This window comes from Colias croceus, chromosome 8 (assembly GCF_905220415.1).
Source record: "Colias croceus chromosome 8, ilColCroc2.1".
NCBI classification, from domain to species: Eukaryota; Metazoa; Arthropoda; class Insecta; order Lepidoptera; family Pieridae; genus Colias; species Colias croceus.
In genome coordinates, this window is record NC_059544.1 from 3,690,760 (window position 1) to 3,710,726 (window position 19,967).

The 19,967-nt window shown below is 35.3% G+C and overlaps 1 long non-coding RNA gene across 1 annotated transcript in view; it reads left to right on the forward strand.

The window, feature by feature from the left end:
* Positions 1-19,615, forward strand: part of LOC123694069 — a 33,805-nt gene extending 14,190 nt beyond the window's left edge. Inside the window, exon 2 of the long non-coding RNA XR_006751765.1 lies at positions 19,310-19,615. This is a non-coding gene — a long non-coding RNA (uncharacterized LOC123694069). The remainder of the gene's footprint in view (positions 1-19,309) is intronic.
* Positions 19,616-19,967: the final 352 nt, after the last annotated feature.

Below are 19,967 nucleotides of genomic sequence, written 5' to 3' on the forward strand. Positions count from 1 at the left end.
ATCACTGGAAGGAATCGTTGAAGTATTATGAGATAAGGTATTGCGAAGTATTCTGCAATATATATTTTAAAGAATCCAAGCTACTAAAACATTTTCCATTTTCTGGATGTCTGTTAAATAAAAAAAGCTTAAAGTTCTAGTTAAACGTAGAATGAATTTATATCTAAGGAATTTATTTACTCACTGGACTTCAGCTGTCAGTTTGTCTTTAAGGATATGTAAAGTGCGGTTTAAAGATCTACTGTTTGCCCGTTTAGTTGAAACTTATAAGAGCTTAAACATTTGCGCTTTTACGACAAACAAAAGAAAATGTATGAAGTGCATCTATTTTTATTCTTTCCAAGAACCATAGACAATCACAATATCTTCCTAGTAAAGCATCATTTCATATGTATATTCTTGGTTGCATTCCTCTTATTCATAACGAGTGTAGCTTAGAACAAAGCCTTATTGCGAAGATTCCCACTTTTATAGATCGTACATTCCTTTTATATTGTCTATTGTGTAGGCTATAAACACGTTCATAACACATTAAATATTTTTCATAGGCCTAGTCATAAGAATAGCACTAAGAAAAATCTAGTGTTAGTCTAGTCAACTGAGTTCGTACATATATATATAGTTTGTTATAGTGAAAAAAAAAGGTAGTAGTAACTCGAATATTACTAACAGCAAATATCAGTAAGCTTAAAACATAATTAATTTTAAAGCATTCATCACAGCATTTCAAAGGTTAATTAGCGTATAAAGTATCTTCATATTCTATAATGTTCAATAATATTTTATCAATATTGTGTATGCGTGATGGTTTCTGGCATCGAACACGATATATTCCAATATTTCTTGCTTGACGTACAGCATGTGTCAAGGCAATAACCATTAAGGCTTACAGCCATAATAGCAGCTGGCCACATTTACGCTATTTGAAGAGAATAAGAATTTCATATAATAATATATTACACCATTTCAGAGTTTCAACTCTGAAGTTTGTGTAAATATGCACATTTAATATAATTTTGGTCCCGAAATAATTTAATTTATTAATAAACTTTTAAATGTAGGCTCAATTTCAATCCTCAGGATGTTTTGTTGGCAAATATAAATCCTACGCGTCCTACCCCTATATTATTTGAAACACAAAACTTTACAACAGATTTAATACGCATTTTAATATCAATCAGCCAGATGTTTCGAAAACTTTATAGTACTACTAGCTACTAGCATAGTCATGGAAGGACTGAAAACTTGTAAATTATATATAGGATAATAACCCAAGAGCCCACGACAGCCAGACCTTCGTTATTTTATAAAAGTTGAAAGTTTCTCTGTATATGTCTCCTATACAGATAAGAACGACCAGCGACTATCAAATTTGGGTTGTGGTACTTTGGCAGGTAACAGGTAGTAGGTGTATAAAATAGCTCTTCATCTATAACGCCTGACGTATAGAAAATCTAAATAATAATAATTAGTGATTAATTGTAAATTGATTGATATATATATAAAACGGATCTCATTTCAATAATAATATCGGGATTAATAAAATACATTCACAGATTGAGAACGATAATTGGATTTTCATAAATTTATTGCTTCTTAAAATAATCCCGTCCGAATACGGCTATTAGGGGAATTAGCAATTCCAAACAGCTCTCAAACTTTTACGTTAATAAATAAAGGTCCAGCTTAATTGAGTGCAAAAGAACAATTGTTTTGTGCCTATTAATATTAGTCGGGAGAAGGGAAGTGAACCAATATTGTGGTGGCATGAACAATGCTAGCCTGACAGAGGAACGGAGACAAATCGTTCGAGGGACATGAAAGAATGTTGATCGTAGTCCTTTAAATCCTTTTAAAATGTTGCTCATGTAGGGAAATTGTACAAGAACTGTGTACTTTTTTTTAAATGTATGGTTTGCTGTCTTTTGAAAGTGATAAACATTAATTTTCATTGAATAAAAATCGCCCTTTTCCAAAATTACATTACTATCTATGAAATCGGTATGAAAATGTTTTTGTTTTGAGGGTGATATACTAGATGTATTCACATAGTATGCAAATTCTTATAAGAGTTAAAAATGGATATACAACTGTTACTTATTTGTCGACTACGACCCTTGTCACCAAGTAGAATAATCACATGGGCGTAGCCACGGTGGGGCAGGGTGGGGCGCTTGCCTCACCCTGGCTTTGACCTGGAAGGTATCTAACCAAATCTAAAAATTTATATATCTAGGTACTAACTACTAAGCATAATATCCGTAAGAAAATTCACACTCGATTCTCGAAAGTTTACAGTCGACATAGAAAATGCGACCTTTTAAATTTTTATTATATATTATGCTTTCGCAAATGCTTTCGCAAATGCTTTCGCAAATGCTTTCGCAAATGCTTTCGCAAATGCTTTCGCAAATGCTTTCGCAAATGCTTTCGCAAATGCTTTCGCAAATGCCTTCGCAAATGCCTTCGAAAATGCCTTCGCAAATGCCTTCGCAAATCGCAAATGCCTTCGCAAATACCTGCGCAAACGCCTTCGCAAATGTCTTCGCAAATGCCTTCGCAAATGCCTTCAAAAATGCCTTCGCAAATGCCTTCGCAAATGCCTTCGCAAATGCCTTCGCAAATGCCTTCGCCTATGCTTTCGCAAATGCTTTCGCAAATGCTTTCGCAAATGCTTTCGCAAATGCCTTCGAAAATGCTTTCGCAAATGCCTTCGCAAATGCCTTCGCCTATGCTTTCGCAAATGCTTTCGCAAATGCTTTCGCAAATGCTTTCGCAAATGCTTTCGCAAATGCCTTTGCAAATGCCTTCGAAAATGCCTTCGCAAATGCCTTCGAAAATGCCTTTGCAAATGCCTTCGCAAATGCCTTCGCAAATACCTGCGCAAACGCCTTCACAAATGCTTTCGCAAATGCCTTCGCAAATGCCTTCGCAAATGCCTTCGCAAATGCCTTCGCAAATGCCATCGCAAATGCCTTCGCAAATGCCTTCGCAAATGACTTCGCAAATGCCTTCGCAAATGCCTTCGCAAATGCCTTCGCAAATGCCTTCGCAAATGCCTTCGCAAATGCCTTCGCAAATGCCTTCGCAAATGCCTTCGCAAATGACTTCGCAAATGCCTTCGCAAATGCCTTCGCAAATGCCATCGCAAATGCCTTCGCAAATGCCGCCGGCATTTGAGGTTCTAAGACCTGGATATGACTTTGGGTAGATACAGTTGCTAGTAACATATTATTACTTTTTATTATTGCTCCATCTTGAGCCCATGGCTAGCTACGCCCATGAATAATCAATTCACACAATCGATGGTTTTTAATAACCTAATGGTTCGATAGACGCGTACAAAATAAATAGTTATTATCACTACTTCGTATAAAATGTTTACTTTAATCGTAGGTGGGAATGTTTGCTTCATAATAGCTATGAATTAATGTATGCGTCAGCTTTCCAGCCTGAACAAGTTTATATTTTTAATTTTAAAATCGTCGTGCACGGTGCAATGTTATTTGATAACTATCGTGGTGATATACCATACTTTTGTTCATACGATTTCTGAGTGGGAAATAAGGGCCGAGTTTTAACATTTCTCACTGTAGAGTTTTTTGAATTATCAATTATTATATTTACACCGGAGATCAATTACGTAGTATTTGTACTTGGTATGATGACGAAAATTAAATATTTTAATTAGATAATAATAAGTGACTTTCTTCAAAATCATTTTTCATAGTAAAATCAATTCACATAATATCAACAACAAACAACCTTTTTAACTGCAGCTAACAATAAGTCTTATTTCTTGCGGGACTTAAAAATATCATAGATGGTACTTCAAACAACAGACCCAGATTTAAGAGTAAGCACGGAGAAACAACGGGAAAATGACAAATAAATTTATATAAAAATAAAGGGACATTGCTTTTTACTTTATGCAAAAATGTCTTTATTTATTCCGCGAGTTTAACCATTATGTTAAACTTAATTTTAGGGGATGCCAGGGTAGCATCTGCGTCCGAAGAATTTCGATCCAAAGAGCTCTCAATTAATTATTAAGGTTATTGAAATGTGCCGCGATTTTTATTTTTATCTTAGCTTTCATTTAATACAAGCAATACAATTATATATTTTCATTATATATTTATTGCATGATGCTTAATAATTTTAACTATTTTAATAAACACATTTTATTGAATTAAATTATTGTAAAATATCGTAACATACTAGTAGATACATACGTACGATGTGAGTACCTATTCGGATTGATTAATTATAAGAAAAACATTGTAATTATTGATTAACATTTTAATGATGAAATGGGCTTAGATTTAAAAGGAATTAATTCATGTAAATTGACTTTTGCGAATTATTTGAATTACAAATATTATGCAGATACTATTTTATACGAGTTAAATTAAAGACATAGAAATGGACTTAAATATCATCTTATATACAATGGTTATAAAACACTTCGATTATCTCGCGGATAAAACCAATATAAAACCCTTTTGTAAGCTTTTAATAGCAAAAAGACTATTGAAGCGAAATATTGTGTTTTATCGAGAAAGTTTCACGCAATTTATACGAGAAAATCTTTTATTATCGTCTATTAAAATGATTGTACATAAAACACACGAATTTATTCATGGAATAATAATAATAGCAATCGTAATATCGTTTGTTACACGTGTATGAACAAGATACTAAACAATTATATCTCAGAATAATATTCAGGTTTATTGAAATGAAAATGATTCAGGTTGATTGAAATTTGTTCAATCAGAATAATATGAATTCTAATCTTGGTTTAATATGTGTACTGCTGGGAAACTCGCTTATGCAGCATATTCTGAATCTCTTAAATCTACTCAGCTATTGCAAGGAAGGAGTTTATTTGTAGATTTTAATCCTATGACTTAAATAATATACTTTGAGAGATATATTTATATTAATTCTCTTTGAGATATATGAAAAAAAGAAAAGCTTTAAAGACGTTACAATCCAGGTATATGTTTGAATTCAAACATAGATATACGTAGAAGTATGTAGAACATTATAATAAAATGAGTAATATAATAATTACATACTTAATTACTACTTACCACATTACTTAGCTTCTTTTTGTGAAGAGCACAGGAACGTAGAGACTGAAAGAACGGCACCTTGATCTGATTCACATACATTTTCTTCGTAATATATTTTTACCAATATCTCCGAAAGAACCGGATATCATTCTTAAATAATAATTTCTAGTTTCATTAGTATACATACTTTTACAAGTCATTAATGTGATCCTTTCAACCACTAAAACTAAAGTTTTCAAAATAATCCATGTGTCCAGAAAACATTTATTTTCAAAAGTATATTTGTTGATGCGAACACAATACGCATTCTGAACCTACGAAGTGACTAATATCCTCTCACCAACCTCTCCCGACAATGACAAACGACTATGTAATATTTTGTGGATTGCTTTCGTCAATACCGTGATTATAATGTTTAAGGACATTGATGATTGATTGCAACAATACCTGCTAATGTTCGAATGTTGAGGTCATTATGGTTTGGAAATATTTATATTATAGACTACTAGCTTTCCACCCGCAGCTTCGCCCGCGCAGTCAAAGAAAAACCCGCATAGTTCCCGTTCCCGTGGGATTGCCGGGATAAAACCTATCCTATGTCCCGGGGTAAAAAGTAGCCTATGTCCTTTCTCGGGTATCAAAATATCTCTGTACCAAATTTCATGCAAATTGGTTTAGTAGTTAAGGCGTGATTGAGTAACAGACAGACAGACAGACAGAGTTACTTTCGCATTTATAATATTAGTATGGATAATTTTTAAGTATGGACCATTTAATAACGTACGCATATATTTTTTGATTGTATTTATTCACTGTAAATAACTATATACCTATATTTTTTACAGATATAAGTCAATAGATTTTTATTAAATTAGTAAACTAAATTTTACACTGTAAGCAGACGTTCGAAGAGACCACATTTAGGCATCTACGGTGGCCACGAGTAGATTGATTGATGACACATGTCGTCGAACTATGTGATCCTTGGATATCCCGGTTTCCTCTTACCAGGATTTCCTCTCCTACACTGATGTATAAAATCTGGAGTAAAAATTAAATATTTAACAAAAATTCAAGTAATGAAGATGTAGAGACATATAATATAAAAATTGTTTATATCATTTTTATGTTCATTTCAATTTATTTGAAAAGTTCTGTAAAATATAGCAGATAATATAAGACTTTTATTCATGAAAAAGGGACAATAAGGACAACTAAAAGGACTTAAAGCTTCCCAAAGTACCTTGCGGACAATATTAAAGTCTGGAGAAACCCCAACTATTTCGAAAGAATGTTCCAAGTATTCGGGATATTTATATTATTTCTGTTTATTATGTGAAAATAAAGATAGAAAGAGATTTTAATAGTTTCTAATGCGAAATAATATTTCTAATCAAAACAAACACTTATGTGCAATACTTATATTGACAAACTTTATGTTTATTATATATTCTTTCCAGATAACCTTAAAAGTTATATAATATAGGTAAGCTTTTGAAAGTGTACTGCAAAATTAGCGTTAAGATTTGCATGTAGGTATTTTAATTTTATTTTTTTAACAATAGGTTAAAAAATAAAATTAAAATACCTACATGGTTATACCTACCTATTGATTACTACAATAACTACCAAGACGTATAGGTACAGGAAACTAACATATTTGCAGCAAGTCTTATACAAACAGTAATAATCGATATGTGATCGTAATATCTCTTCAATCTAGGAACATATTTGAAAGCAAAATAAATGTTCGAAGCTGTACCTACGCTTACAAGCAAAACAGCGAAACCCGCCATTTCCAAAGTCATTCATACTTTTTAGCGATTTAAATGTGCTGTCCTTTTCCGATTCAATGCACTAGTCGTAAATATCAGGAGCACAATTCTAGCCATTTGTGAATTCTGGCTTGAGGCAATTTGGCAATGCGCCCGGCCGCATATCATTGTTCTATGAATGAGAGGCATCGAGACAGCAGCGTTCAGGAACCGTTTATTTCGATAATTTCAAGTATAATAATGCGCTTTTGAACGAGTATTTTTGTAAAGTTATCGGTAAACAACGGTTTTGGATAGAGATGACGTTGGGTGTTTGCATAGGTGTTTGTGTGGGTTTTTTGCACTAATTAATTAAAAAAATTTCTATCATTAAGGGTCGCTTTTTCAATGCTTGGATAAAACTTATTCGTCGAATAATGTATAAAACTACCATTTTAAAAACGTATTCGAATTGCCCGTATTTGACAGTTTACGTGACATTTTAATATTATCGTGTAATACTTTATTGGACGGATAAGTTTTATCCAAGCATTGAAAAATCGGCCCTAAAAATATTTGATGTTATAATTTTAGATACCGAAATTTTTTTATAAATAATTATCTGTTATATATTATTACACATTGATTATTATTATATAATATGTATATCTTTGTATCAAGAGCATCCAGGATAATCCTCCTATTCTATAACTTTACATTCAGTTTCATATTGTGTTTCAAATATTTTAAAGTTCAACCAAATTGCTATTAGTAGGTACCTTGCCGGTAAACTTTAGGAATACTTAAAAGTGAAAATCTATTGGTATCGACTGTTCAATAGGATACATGATACTTCTTTCGACTTCAATATTCAGTATGTATCCTAGAGTTGGGTATTGGCATTATTACCAATCGAATTCGGTTTTCCTTAAAGTGAATAAAATTGCGAAAGTCTCATTGATTCTTAACTCTCCTACAAAAAAAGAAATCATTGAATCATGTTAAATCCATGCATTGGTAAGGATTCGGGATTAACACACGCATATCAACTTCCATAGTAATTGAATAGTTCTATTTATATGTAAAGACAAGGACTTTATTGAACACTAGCGGTCCGCCCCGGCTTCACCCGTGGTACATATTTACGTTTTCTCTACATAAGAACCATTCTCGTACTTCCTTGAAGTATATAGTATATAATAAAAAAAGAATTATCGAAATCGATTCAGCCGTTCTCGAGTTATGCGCTTACCAACACATTTTGCGATTCATTTTTATATATATAAGAAATAAAAGATTAGTGTGAAAATCGATTTAGTAGCTAAATTTAGACAGCTATAACTCAGAAACTATCTACTCATGAGTATTGCGGGAATTGGAATTTCAAACACTGAATTTCCTGCACCCAATCGCTTTTCATTCTCAATTACCATTTAATTGAGCAATTCTGTGACGTTTATCACATAAATATTTGTAAATTAATTCTGGAAACTTCTTTCTGCGAATAAATATAGCTGGTAGACTAAAAAAACAACAGTTTAAATTTAAAATAGAATCGAATTTAGAATCGTTGGATTTCAAAATAGTAAACCCCAAACTGTTTGATTCAACAGGAATGTTGAGTAGGTACATTAACTATTATGTACTATGTCGAAACACGAAATTCTTTTAGAATTAAAGACATTTGGCTCAGATTGTTAAGTGCTTTAGCTCAAGTATCCAATTAATGACGTACAAGGCTGTAATAGTTGCTAACTGAGACTCAATATTTGCGGCTGAGCACTCGATCCTGATCCCAAGACGTGATTAAATACACCCAGTGCAACTTCGCCGCGGACATAGAGCTAAAGGCTCTTAAACTAGCGAGTTTTAGGAACTATGAAAGGATTGGAAATGATATTCACCTACTATGATTTTATTTTCAGTACTGTACTCAAAGTCTGAGAAGTATGAAGTAGATGATATAAGTTCGACTTGATTCATATTTTGGAATCAATTTGCCACCTGCAAATTGTGCACGGAAATATTTATATTTATAATATTTTCAGTTTTTTTTGTCGCTTCTTTATGCTATGTTTATTATTGTTATTTATGTTGTGTTTTCTACAAAAAATACATCTATCAATACAACTATTGTAATTTATAATAAGTAATAAGTATTAGAAGCTCACTATATTTTCATGTACATAATACATATATTATAACCTGTGATTATAACAGTGGGCTAGAATTGCATCAAAATTCGTGGCCCATAATATTAAATTGTCCGTCTTGCCCCCGTTATCATTGAGCTAAGTTTATATAAGACTGTTAGCTCAGACAGTTGTCGCAATTGCAATTTCAAGAACCCCGGATCTTGTTATATAAATAAAAATAACTCGACGCAAAGGCACGGGCAAGTCAATCTAGAAACGCTATTTGACATGATATTTTTAGATGACGGGAAAACAACAATCAAGTCAAGTACAATTGGAATGCAAGCCGTTTTACCATATAAATTACATACCTACATTTAATTTAATCTTCAATATTGTGGTTGTAAACAATTTTATTTCTGACACTTTGACAAGCCGTGTACTTAATTTAAGTAAAGAAATAATTATATTAAACCCTTCATTTTTTTATTCTAATAATATATAATAACTAGTAGTTAATATTAGTAGTTAATATTAATGCACCATTACAAATAGGTAAGTAAAAATAATAATTAACGGAATCAAAGGCATTATGTTGTTGACAAAGGGTTACAAAGTTCTACTCAGACGAAGTTCACACCGCCGTTAATTAGTTATAATTGAGTCTTTATTAAGTAATTCGATATTATTTTAGCTCTCTAATAATTGGAGTAAAGGTTTTCTATTACATAAAAGCTGAAATTAATGGTTTCAGGCATTAAATATGTCATTTTTCAGCGTACCCGATTCTCATCGCGTTTCGCCTGTTAAGCGCAGGTGGTGTGGGCGTGCACAACGAAAAAAGATGTCATTTATGTTCCCCGTGACCTGCAAGCTCCAGTTATTTCGTTAAACTAAAGCCATTTGCATGAAAACCCCACGATTTCCCTTAAAATTCAAGCCATTCCCAACTAACCGCGCCAAGTTTTGTACTCGTAATTTTCTTGTTACGTTTGTTCATGTAAATTGATGGTATTGTCATCGGTTTTATGTACATTTCATCGTTTTGTTCTATTTGTAAAGCTATGCTGTTCTATAATATGCTGTAAATATTTTCACGTTTTGTGTAAGTAACAATGTTTACGGATCTTGTTCCACTTACAAAAATAATTCGACATTGAGTATTTTTATCAGTGTTGTGTCTGTTTTTTCTGAAGTTATTTCACGTTATTCCATCAACGGAATAAAAAGTAACAGAGTAGAGATTAATTTATACTGATTACCTGTTGTTTTTTAGATTCATAAATCTACGTATGAGAATAGATGATATTTTATTATTGATTTGACACATACTGTAACCCAATATCGATTCTTATTCAATTATAAAAATCGTGGACATTTCTTCATCCCATTCAAGTAATATGGGACTTATTTCTAAAAATATCCAGAAAGTTCTATAATCGGTTACAATTGCCAATGTAGGGACGATGCTAATTTAACCGCAACCGCCTGACAGACTTTTACGACCAGCGATTTACAATCTCAGAGTCATAACATCAAAGATACTAAGCATTAACGGTCTCTTTATTATTATTGACGCCTCCAACGAACATAAATTTATTTAATGCCGATTCTTCGCATAACTTTATCTTCAGATCATGAAACTGTCTGCATTCATTACAGTTTGTGAAATATGTTTCAATAATATGAATAATATAAAGTAACGGGCTGCATTATTTCGCAATAAAACTTAAGTAATGATTAGAAACAGTTATTCTGGATGAAGTCGTTCAAAGAATGGCTACTGAACTTTGTTAAGGGTGGAAATACGAAATGTTAATAAAATTTTAATTTTAAATGAAAATTGCTTATGAATTCGCCAATTCTTGCGATTCGCGAATTTATCACCATAAAACTGTATTATGTAAGTAAAAATTACGGTGGATAATAGGTATAGTACAAGAAAAACAATATTACGGAATTCTAATAAAATAAATGCAGACCCTACTGATACATTTTACTAAATTAGTTTTCAAATACGTATTCAGCTTACAAATACGTATTTTCTCCAATATCTTTAACTAGACTATAAAAGCAATCAATAATCGCTTACGAATCTCTTACGTAGAATTACCCACAAGAAGAATAAATACGCATTTATTGCTTTCGTCATGTCTACGTTTTCTAGAGTAAATACGTAATCTCCTTTGGCCGTGCCGCTGTAGGGACGCGTCCTAAAAACCTCTGGCCTTCATTTGAAACAGGGAGAATATTAACTGACAGCGATGTCGATCTTTAATATTAAATACTGTTCTTTGCAATATACGAAGAATATTAATATTTTTCGTAATGGACTATAGCCACAATCTGTATTATGAAGCTGAAGAGTTTGTTTGCTAGAACGCGCTAATCTCAGGAATCACAGGTGCGGTTTGAAAAATTATTTCACTGTTATACAGGTAGTCTATTTATCGAGGAAGGCTGCATTATGCATATCATCACGCTAAGACCAATACGAGCAGAGCAAGACAAGTCAAACCGTGGGGCACAGCTAGTACATTAATAATATTAAATGTTTAACACCGCATCCGTTGAGTTCGCTCATGTTATTATAATTCAATTATCAAATTGTCAGCTCCGCTCAGCTATGAAACATTATGCACGGCAGCAATTTGTAATTTTTAACCGACTTAAAAAAGGAGGATATCAATTCGGCCGGTATATTTATTTTTATTTTTAAGTATGTACACGGATTACGCCGAGGTTTCATAACCGATTTACATGATTATTTTTTTTGGATGATGCCCAATCCAAAAAAAGAATCATGTAAATCGGTGGGTAGGCCCAATAGTTTTTGGGCAATACAAATTACCCTATATGTTTTCTCGGTACTAACAACATAACAATTAACCATATAAAACTTTAAAAACACATCTGATATATAATAAGACTAGCTTTCCACCCGCAGCTTCGCCCGCGCAGTCAAAGAATAACGTAGTTTCCGTTCCCGTGGGATCTCCGGGATAAAACCTATCCTATTTCCCGGGGTAAAAAGTAGCCTATGTCCTTTCTCGGGTATCAAAATATCTCTATACCTAATTTCGTGCAAATTAGTGCAGTACTTAAGGCGTGATTGGGTAACAGACAGACAGACAGAGTTTTGACCGTGGGGTGCCGGTTGACCGTGGGGTGCCGGTTTAAGAATAGCACTCCCCCATCTCCTCCCGTGGGTGTCGTAAGAGGCGACTAAGGGATACCTAATACCGGAACGGGCAGCAGCGTTCCGTGACTTACATGCACATCTACTGCGCTCGCCAACCCGCCTGCCAAGCGTGGCGAGTATTGGCATTAAATCCCCTCATGGATTGTACACCTTTAACCAGGCCCCTAGTACCCGGCAGCCCCGCTATTCCTGGCTACGGTAGCGGCTACGGTAACGGCGGGGCAAGGGGTGCTAAGAATCACCGGATGCGATCCGGCTACCACTCCCGACGACCCCTGGCCCTGGTAACATACAATGCACGCACATTGAGGACGGATGAAAAGATTGTTGAGCTGGAAGAAGAATTGAGCAAATTACGCTGGGATGTCATAGGGTTATCTGAAGTCCGAAGAGAGGGGGAGGACACGGTAACGTTGACGTCCGGTAATTTGTTCTTCTACCGGGAGGGCGACCAACAGTCCCAAGGTGGAATCGGGTTTATCGTCCACAAATCTCTCGTCAACAACATCGTAAGCATTGAGAGTGTGTCGAGCAGGGTAGCGTGCCTTATTCTCAGAATATCTCAAAGATATTCGCTGAAGGTCATACAGGTTTACGCACCGACCTCGGCTCACTCCGATGAAGAAGTGGAGGTTATGTATGAGGACATAAGTAGGGCTATACATACCTCGAAAACACACTTCAATGTTGTGATGGGAGATTTCAACGCAAAGTTGGGCAAGAGAGGCGATGATGAGTTGAGAGTGGGGCAATTTGGATTTGGACACCGCAATCCGAGGGGCCAGAGACTAGCAGACTTTCTGGAGAAGGAGGGTCTTTTTATGATGAATTCCTTCTTCCAGAAACCGACCCACAGGAAGTGGACCTGGCTCAGCCCCGACGGCAAGACGAAAAATGAGATAGACTTCATTATGACCACGAAAAGACAAATATTCAAAGATGTTTCCGTGATCCACAGGGTGAAAACCGGAAGCGATCACCGAATGGTACGAGGCATCTTGAATATCGATGTCAAACGTGAGAGATCTCGTCTGATGAAGTCTACGCTCCGTCCTTGCCATGAACAAATCCAAAACCCCGAAAGCTTTCAACTGGAACTGCAAAATCGCTTCGATTGCCTCGACAGTAGCGTTTCAGTGGACGATCTAAATAACAGGCTGGTAGAAACTATCCGCGCGGTTGGGTCCCACTTTAAAACCCGTAAAGTAAACCCGCAAAAACTCTCAGACCACACTCTGAAACTTATGGCAGACCGGCGCTCTATGCCACTGCGCACATCTGAAGATGCTAAGTCATATAGGCAGCTCAATAGACTGATATCTAAATCTCTGCGACACGACATTCGCTCCTTTAATGCTTCAAGCATTGAGGAAGCGATTAAGCGAAATCAAGGCTCGAAAGTGTTTGCAAGAGATATGTCTATTGGGCAGAGCCGGCTGACGAAGCTGAAGACAGACCGTGGCGTAGTAGTGTCGGCCAAGTCAGAGGTATTAGGAGAGGTCGAGAGGTTCTACCGGCAGCTTTACACCTCAGTTGCCAAGCCTGTTAATAGTCCGGCTAAAGACCCAAGAGCCCGACTAACCCGATATTTCACCGAGGATATCCCGGACATCAGCCTGTACGAGATTAGGATAGCTCTGAAACAGCTTAAGAACAACAAGGCGCCGGGTGAGGATGGAATCACCTCTGAGCTTCTGAGAGCGGGTGGAAAACCAATCCTCAGGATGCTCCAGAGGCTATTCAATTCCGCCTTGCTCGAGGGCACAACGCCTGAAGCATGGAGCAGGAGTGTGGTTGTTCTATTCTTCAAAAAGGGAGATAAGACCCTATTGAAGAACTACAGACCGATATCACTCTTGAGTCATGTTTATAAGCTGTTTTCAAGGGTTATCACGAATAGTCTCGAACGCAGGTTAGATGACTTCCAGCCTCCCGAACAAGCCGGTTTCCGTAAAGGCTTTAGCACCATAGACCACATCCACACGCTGCGGCAAATTATACAGAAAACCGAAGAGTATAATTTGCCACTATGCTTAGCGTTCGTGGACTATGAAAAAGCCTTCGATTCGATCGAGACCTGGGCCGTGTTGAGGTCTCTCCAGCGGTGCCGTATTGACTATCGGTACATCGAAGTATTGAGAAGCTTGTACGAAAACGCCACCATGTCAGTCCGAGTACAAGATCAGTGTACAAAGGCAATCCCATTGCAGCGCGGTGTTAGACAAGGCGACGTGATCTCGCCCAAACTTTTTACCGCTGCTTTGGAAGATGCCTTCAAACTGTTGGAATGGAAAGGACTTGGCATCAATATTAATGGCGAGTACATCTCTCATCTTCGATTTGCCGACGACATCGTAGTCATGGCAGAATCCCTGGAAGACCTTAATACAATGCTCGATGACCTCTATAGAGTTTCACAACAAGTGGGCCTTAGCATGAACATGGACAAGACGAAAATCATGTCAAATGTCCATGTTGTGCCCACTCCGGTCTCTGTTGGAAACTCTATTCTCGAAGTTGTTGACGAATATGTCTACCTCGGACAAACCGTCCAATTAGGCAGGTCCAACTTCGGGAAAGAGGTCAATCGTCGAATCCGACTCGGATGGGCAGCGTTCGGGAAGTTACATAACATCTTTTCGTCCAAAATCCCTCAGTGCCTGAAGACAAAAGTCTTCGAGCAATGTGTGTTGCCGGTGATGACATACGGTACAGAAACGTGGTCTCTAACCCTGGGCCTTGTGCACAAACTCAGCGTCGCTCAACGTGCTATGGAAAGGGCTATGCTCGGAGTTTCCCTACGAGATCGAATCAGAAATGAGGAGATCCGTAGGAGAACCGGTGTCACCGACATAGCTCGCCGGATTAGCACGCTGAAGTGGCAATGGGCTGGGCACATAGCCCGCAGAACCGATGGCCGTTGGGGCAGAAAGGTTCTCGAATGGAGACCACGTACTGGACGACGAAGCGTGGGACGACCACCCACAAGATGGACAGACGACCTGGTCCGAGTGGCAGGGAGCCGCTGGATGCAGGCCGCCGGTGACCGGTCGTGGTGGAAAACCCTGAGGGAGGCCTTTGTCCAGCAGTGGACGTCCCACGGCTGAAACGACGACGACGACGACGAGACAGAGTTACTTTTGCATTTATAATATTAGTAGATATGGATTTCAGGCGTTGAAAAGTGCAGTACTTCACTTTAATTATTATCTTATCAGTCTTAAACAAATATTGCATAATAATTTCATTTCTACGCTTTACATTTGAATTCATATTGCAATGAGCGACCTTTGAACCGCGTAGTTGCAGTAAGCAATCAACGGCTCTGACCTTTGAACGGATTTTAACTTAAAGTGATTAGAATTAAATCGCTCTGAGCTTCTGTCGCGTATGTGAACTTGTTTTATTATAGAGTAGGGATGAAATGGGTTTTTGAATAACCCGGAAGAAGGTTTTTTAAAATACTCATCTCTGCATATACAAGCCTTGTTGTTATTCAGATGTTACAGTGCATGTCTCAATGGTTTATAATATTTTATTTAGCGAGCAATATCATTTGAAGTATACACTAATTGCTTTTATGTTATTGATTTTAAATCGTTATTAATAATTAATTATTGTATGAAAATTGAGATTGGATTTGTACAAAATTACAGCTTAAGTATTTTTGTAGTCTACGTCAAACAGTACCTAATAATAATCTTCACATCAAACGAAACAGACTTTTGATATTCTAAAATGAAAATAGAAATGAAACAATGATTATTTGTTCAATGTTATGTTTTATATCTATAATATAAAAATGAATCCCAAAATGTGTTGGTAAGCGCATAACTTGAGAACGGTTGAACCGATTTCGTTAATTCTTTTTTTATTATAATCCTTGAAGTACGAGGATGGTTCTTATGTAGAGAAAACGTAAATATGTACCACGGGCGAAGCCGGGGCGGACCGCTAGTAATGTAATAAAATATAATGTGATACCCATGATCGATTTTCCTATATTAATTGTAGCATTCCATGGAACAAAAATATTTTTATGAGTAAATTTTATCCGTAGAGTAAAAATATGCAGTGTAAGTAGAAATTTACATGGAATATGAAATGTGTGCAATTTTGCTCTTCATTTTGATAGTGACATACTCAATGTAATGCTCGCATAAGATTCCTAATTCCTATGTTAATTAAGAAGTTCTAGTTTCAGATGCAAGCGATGCACGGAATATGAAATAGTATTCTAGTAAGCCTTTAATATTTGTTTTGTAAATAAACGAAAATAACTTTGGAACTGAAATACTCTAAATAATATATTAAATAAATAAATAACTTTATTGACATCAAAAATATAGGTACACCTTATATATGAATCCATAGGCTCCTGAATTAGTTAAATACTGTGTCTCAGGAGCCAGTGGCTTCTCTCATTAATTTCGAAATAGTATACCTATGTTATACAATAATATAATATAATATATATTGAAATGAATAATTAGAATATGAAAGGAAAAAATAACACATCGGTTTGAAAAGCGAATTAGGTGATATTAATATTATGTTACCAGATGAACTAAATCAAGGCTTAAATACTTGTTAAAAGAAACAGCATAATATGCAATTATCTACAAGAGTTTGTTTGATATATTAGAACATGATAAACAAGAAATTCTAATATCACTTTTCCTTTCATCATAATAACATCACTTTCTACGTAAGCCATTTAATGAGCTTAAGCAACGACGGATTTTACTATGAAATATCTCACCACTAGGGATTGCCTTATTAATGAAAATCATTATAGAGATCATTGAAAGAATAAATTATGAGGTAATCTTCTTAAATATTGACGATAATAAGTGAGGTATGCTAGATGTATTGTGTACGAATTTGTACTATACTTTTCTAAATAAAGTAGTCTAAAGGCGATATTTAGTACAATATGTATGCGTATGATGTTTTCGACTAATCTATACTAATATTATAAAGCTGAAGAGTTTGTTTGTTTATTTGTTTGAACGCGCTAATCTCAGGAACTACTGATCCGATTTGAAAAATTCTTTCGATGTTAGAAAGCACTTTCATCGAGGAAGGCTATATTATACGGATCACGCTTAGACCAACAGGAGCAGAGCTACGCGAGTGAAACCGCGGAGCGTACCTAGTAGTGAATATTTGGCAACACATCGATTTGGATAATAAGACGATGGGTTGGGGATATTGCCTTTAATCCTTCTTATTCATCTTGCAAGCGTAACAAATGCTGGCTATTATATCTAAATAACCATTCCTAAGAATGTGATATGAGAGAATTATTAAATTTGCCTCCTCATCCATTTATATGTTTATGATTGTTCTATATTGTTCCGTATTGCGTAGCCATCGCATTTATATCGAATGATTTCGTAATAATATAACTAGGTTAAAGTCGCAGACAACGCTACGTAAGCATAAAGGAATCCTTTGTTCTATTCAATAAGTTGACTCCAAGTGAAAAGGGTGTTGTTTGTGAGCAATCCTATTCTTGGCTCTTGTAGTTAGCGGCCGACCTCCATGCAGCCATGGAAGCGGTCACATTCGCTGAAATAAAGCCTTATTTCTATTTATAAAGCGCTATTCACTTGCTATATTTGTTACAAGGTGGCGGGTCATATAGTATATTCTTTCGGGATCTTTGTTAAAGTTTTAGTGAAAACGTTAGCCTTCTCTTTCACGGCTTTTGAATTTGGTTTTTTGGGCTGTGTTTTAGGTTGTTTGCGGTATTTTGAGTTGACACCTCGGTTCATAAACTTGTTTGTTGCGTTTATTTTCCCTATAGTAAGTAGTTCTTTATAAAAGTATTTATATTTTTAGTAGTAAATTAATAATATTAGTAGTTGAATTTGTATAAATTTTATGATAAAGGTATATTTTACCCTTGAAAAAATTTATCGGTGAAATTCACTGTAGCGATAATACGGTTTAATTTTTTGTAAAGCCGTCATAGAATGGGATTATAAGATTTGATGGCAAAGAGCTTTATGAAATCTCTCACATTTAAAGAGTGGCTTTGTTCCTTGCGGATTTAATTTTCGCGTGACAAGAGTTATTTAAAAAAATTTTTTCCGATAAGAATTTAACAGACGGAAAATATACAATATCTTCTAATTATTTCTGTATTGTATGCGACTATTCCAAACTTTATTATCGGGCTGATAGAATAGGAAGTCGAAGTAAAAGTGTCGTTCTAGACCACTAAAACAGATGAGTGCATAAAACATTATATTCTGAAACATTTTATTCTGTAATCGATTATTATAGCTGCATTTGCCAGTATCTGCCAATTATTGTTTCCTACTCAAATTACCTGATTCACTCATGTTAACGATGTTTACATACGATAAAAAAACACATTACTTCCTTGTGTATCACCGTAAAAAATGTACAACCTATCACAGTTACGCATGTCATAGAACGACCTTTGACCTCCCTATTGCGTTTTATAAAGCTCGTAATACAAACTTCTAATAACTGAATACTGTACCTAACTGCTTGAAGTAATTAGTGAAGTGAAGTTGCGACTGAGTAACGCGATCACAGTCTTTTTGAACACGCAAACTACATTTTTCAGTTAGACCGCTTTAGTTGGAAATGTTCGGGGAATGAATTTATATATCTTGTTAATGGGTTTTGTTCCCAAAGGGTTCACGTCTGACGCTCCGTAGACCCTTTGTATGTTTTCACACATGCTAAGGTTGTATCTTTTGGCCTGTATGGTTCGAATAATACATGAGTTATTGTAGTACTTTAATTATGTTTCCTTGTTATTGACGTATTTTCTAACAATTGTGTTATTTCAATAATTAGATAATTTCAAGACCACAAGACGTCTTTTGGTCAGAAATAAGGCCTTATATCAATATCTATTATGTTTAAGTTGGATAGTTCTACGATTTAAATGCGGAAAAGGTTGTCTCAATTCTAGAAAAACTTTAATAAAAGTGTCTGAATAAATACTTTCAATTTTAATTGTTTGTTTTTAAAGGTTCTGCTCATACATACTGCTTTCCGAATCGGAGGTAAACTTTTAAAAAATGTTATAAAAAAAGAATATTGCTCATTTTATTTCATGACACATAACAAACCATTCTTTATTTCTTCCAGGAACAACGTATTTCGCCGTAACCAGCTTCATACAGGGCGTAGGCTGAGGTATGTCATAAAGTCTCACACCGGCCGCGGCGCGGCGACCCATTTGGCCTGTAAATGGTACACGACATATTGCGCCTTTCACCAGGTTGCGCCCTGTTTTGTACACGACTAGGCTGTATCTGAAATGCAAGATGTCTTCATATTTGTAGGTTTTGGTTTGTTTATATTGTAATAGTTGTAGATGTTAGTCAAATGTTGACGTGTAATTAACGATTAGAAGTAGAAAATCGTTTAAATTATTAAAATGTGCTTGGTTTATTTATTGTGTATCAATCCCCTCCTTCTCAATCCCCAACTTCTTATAACTTTATAGAAAAAAATATGTTACCCATAACATTAAAAAATCGCAGTAAAAATATGATTTATATATTCATCTATTATATAGATTATAGAGGATAATTATGTTTTTGTATATTTCAATAGCATGTTATTTCCACATTATAGAATTTTCAATCATTAAATCAATCTGAAATTACGTAATTATTTCCAACATTAAATTATTAATGAGTTGTTCAATTTGGAAACATTACAAAAAATTTTATGAAGTATTTGTATCATTATTCCGTAAATTGTAAACTGTATGTTATCTCACTGCAGCCTTGATGTAATA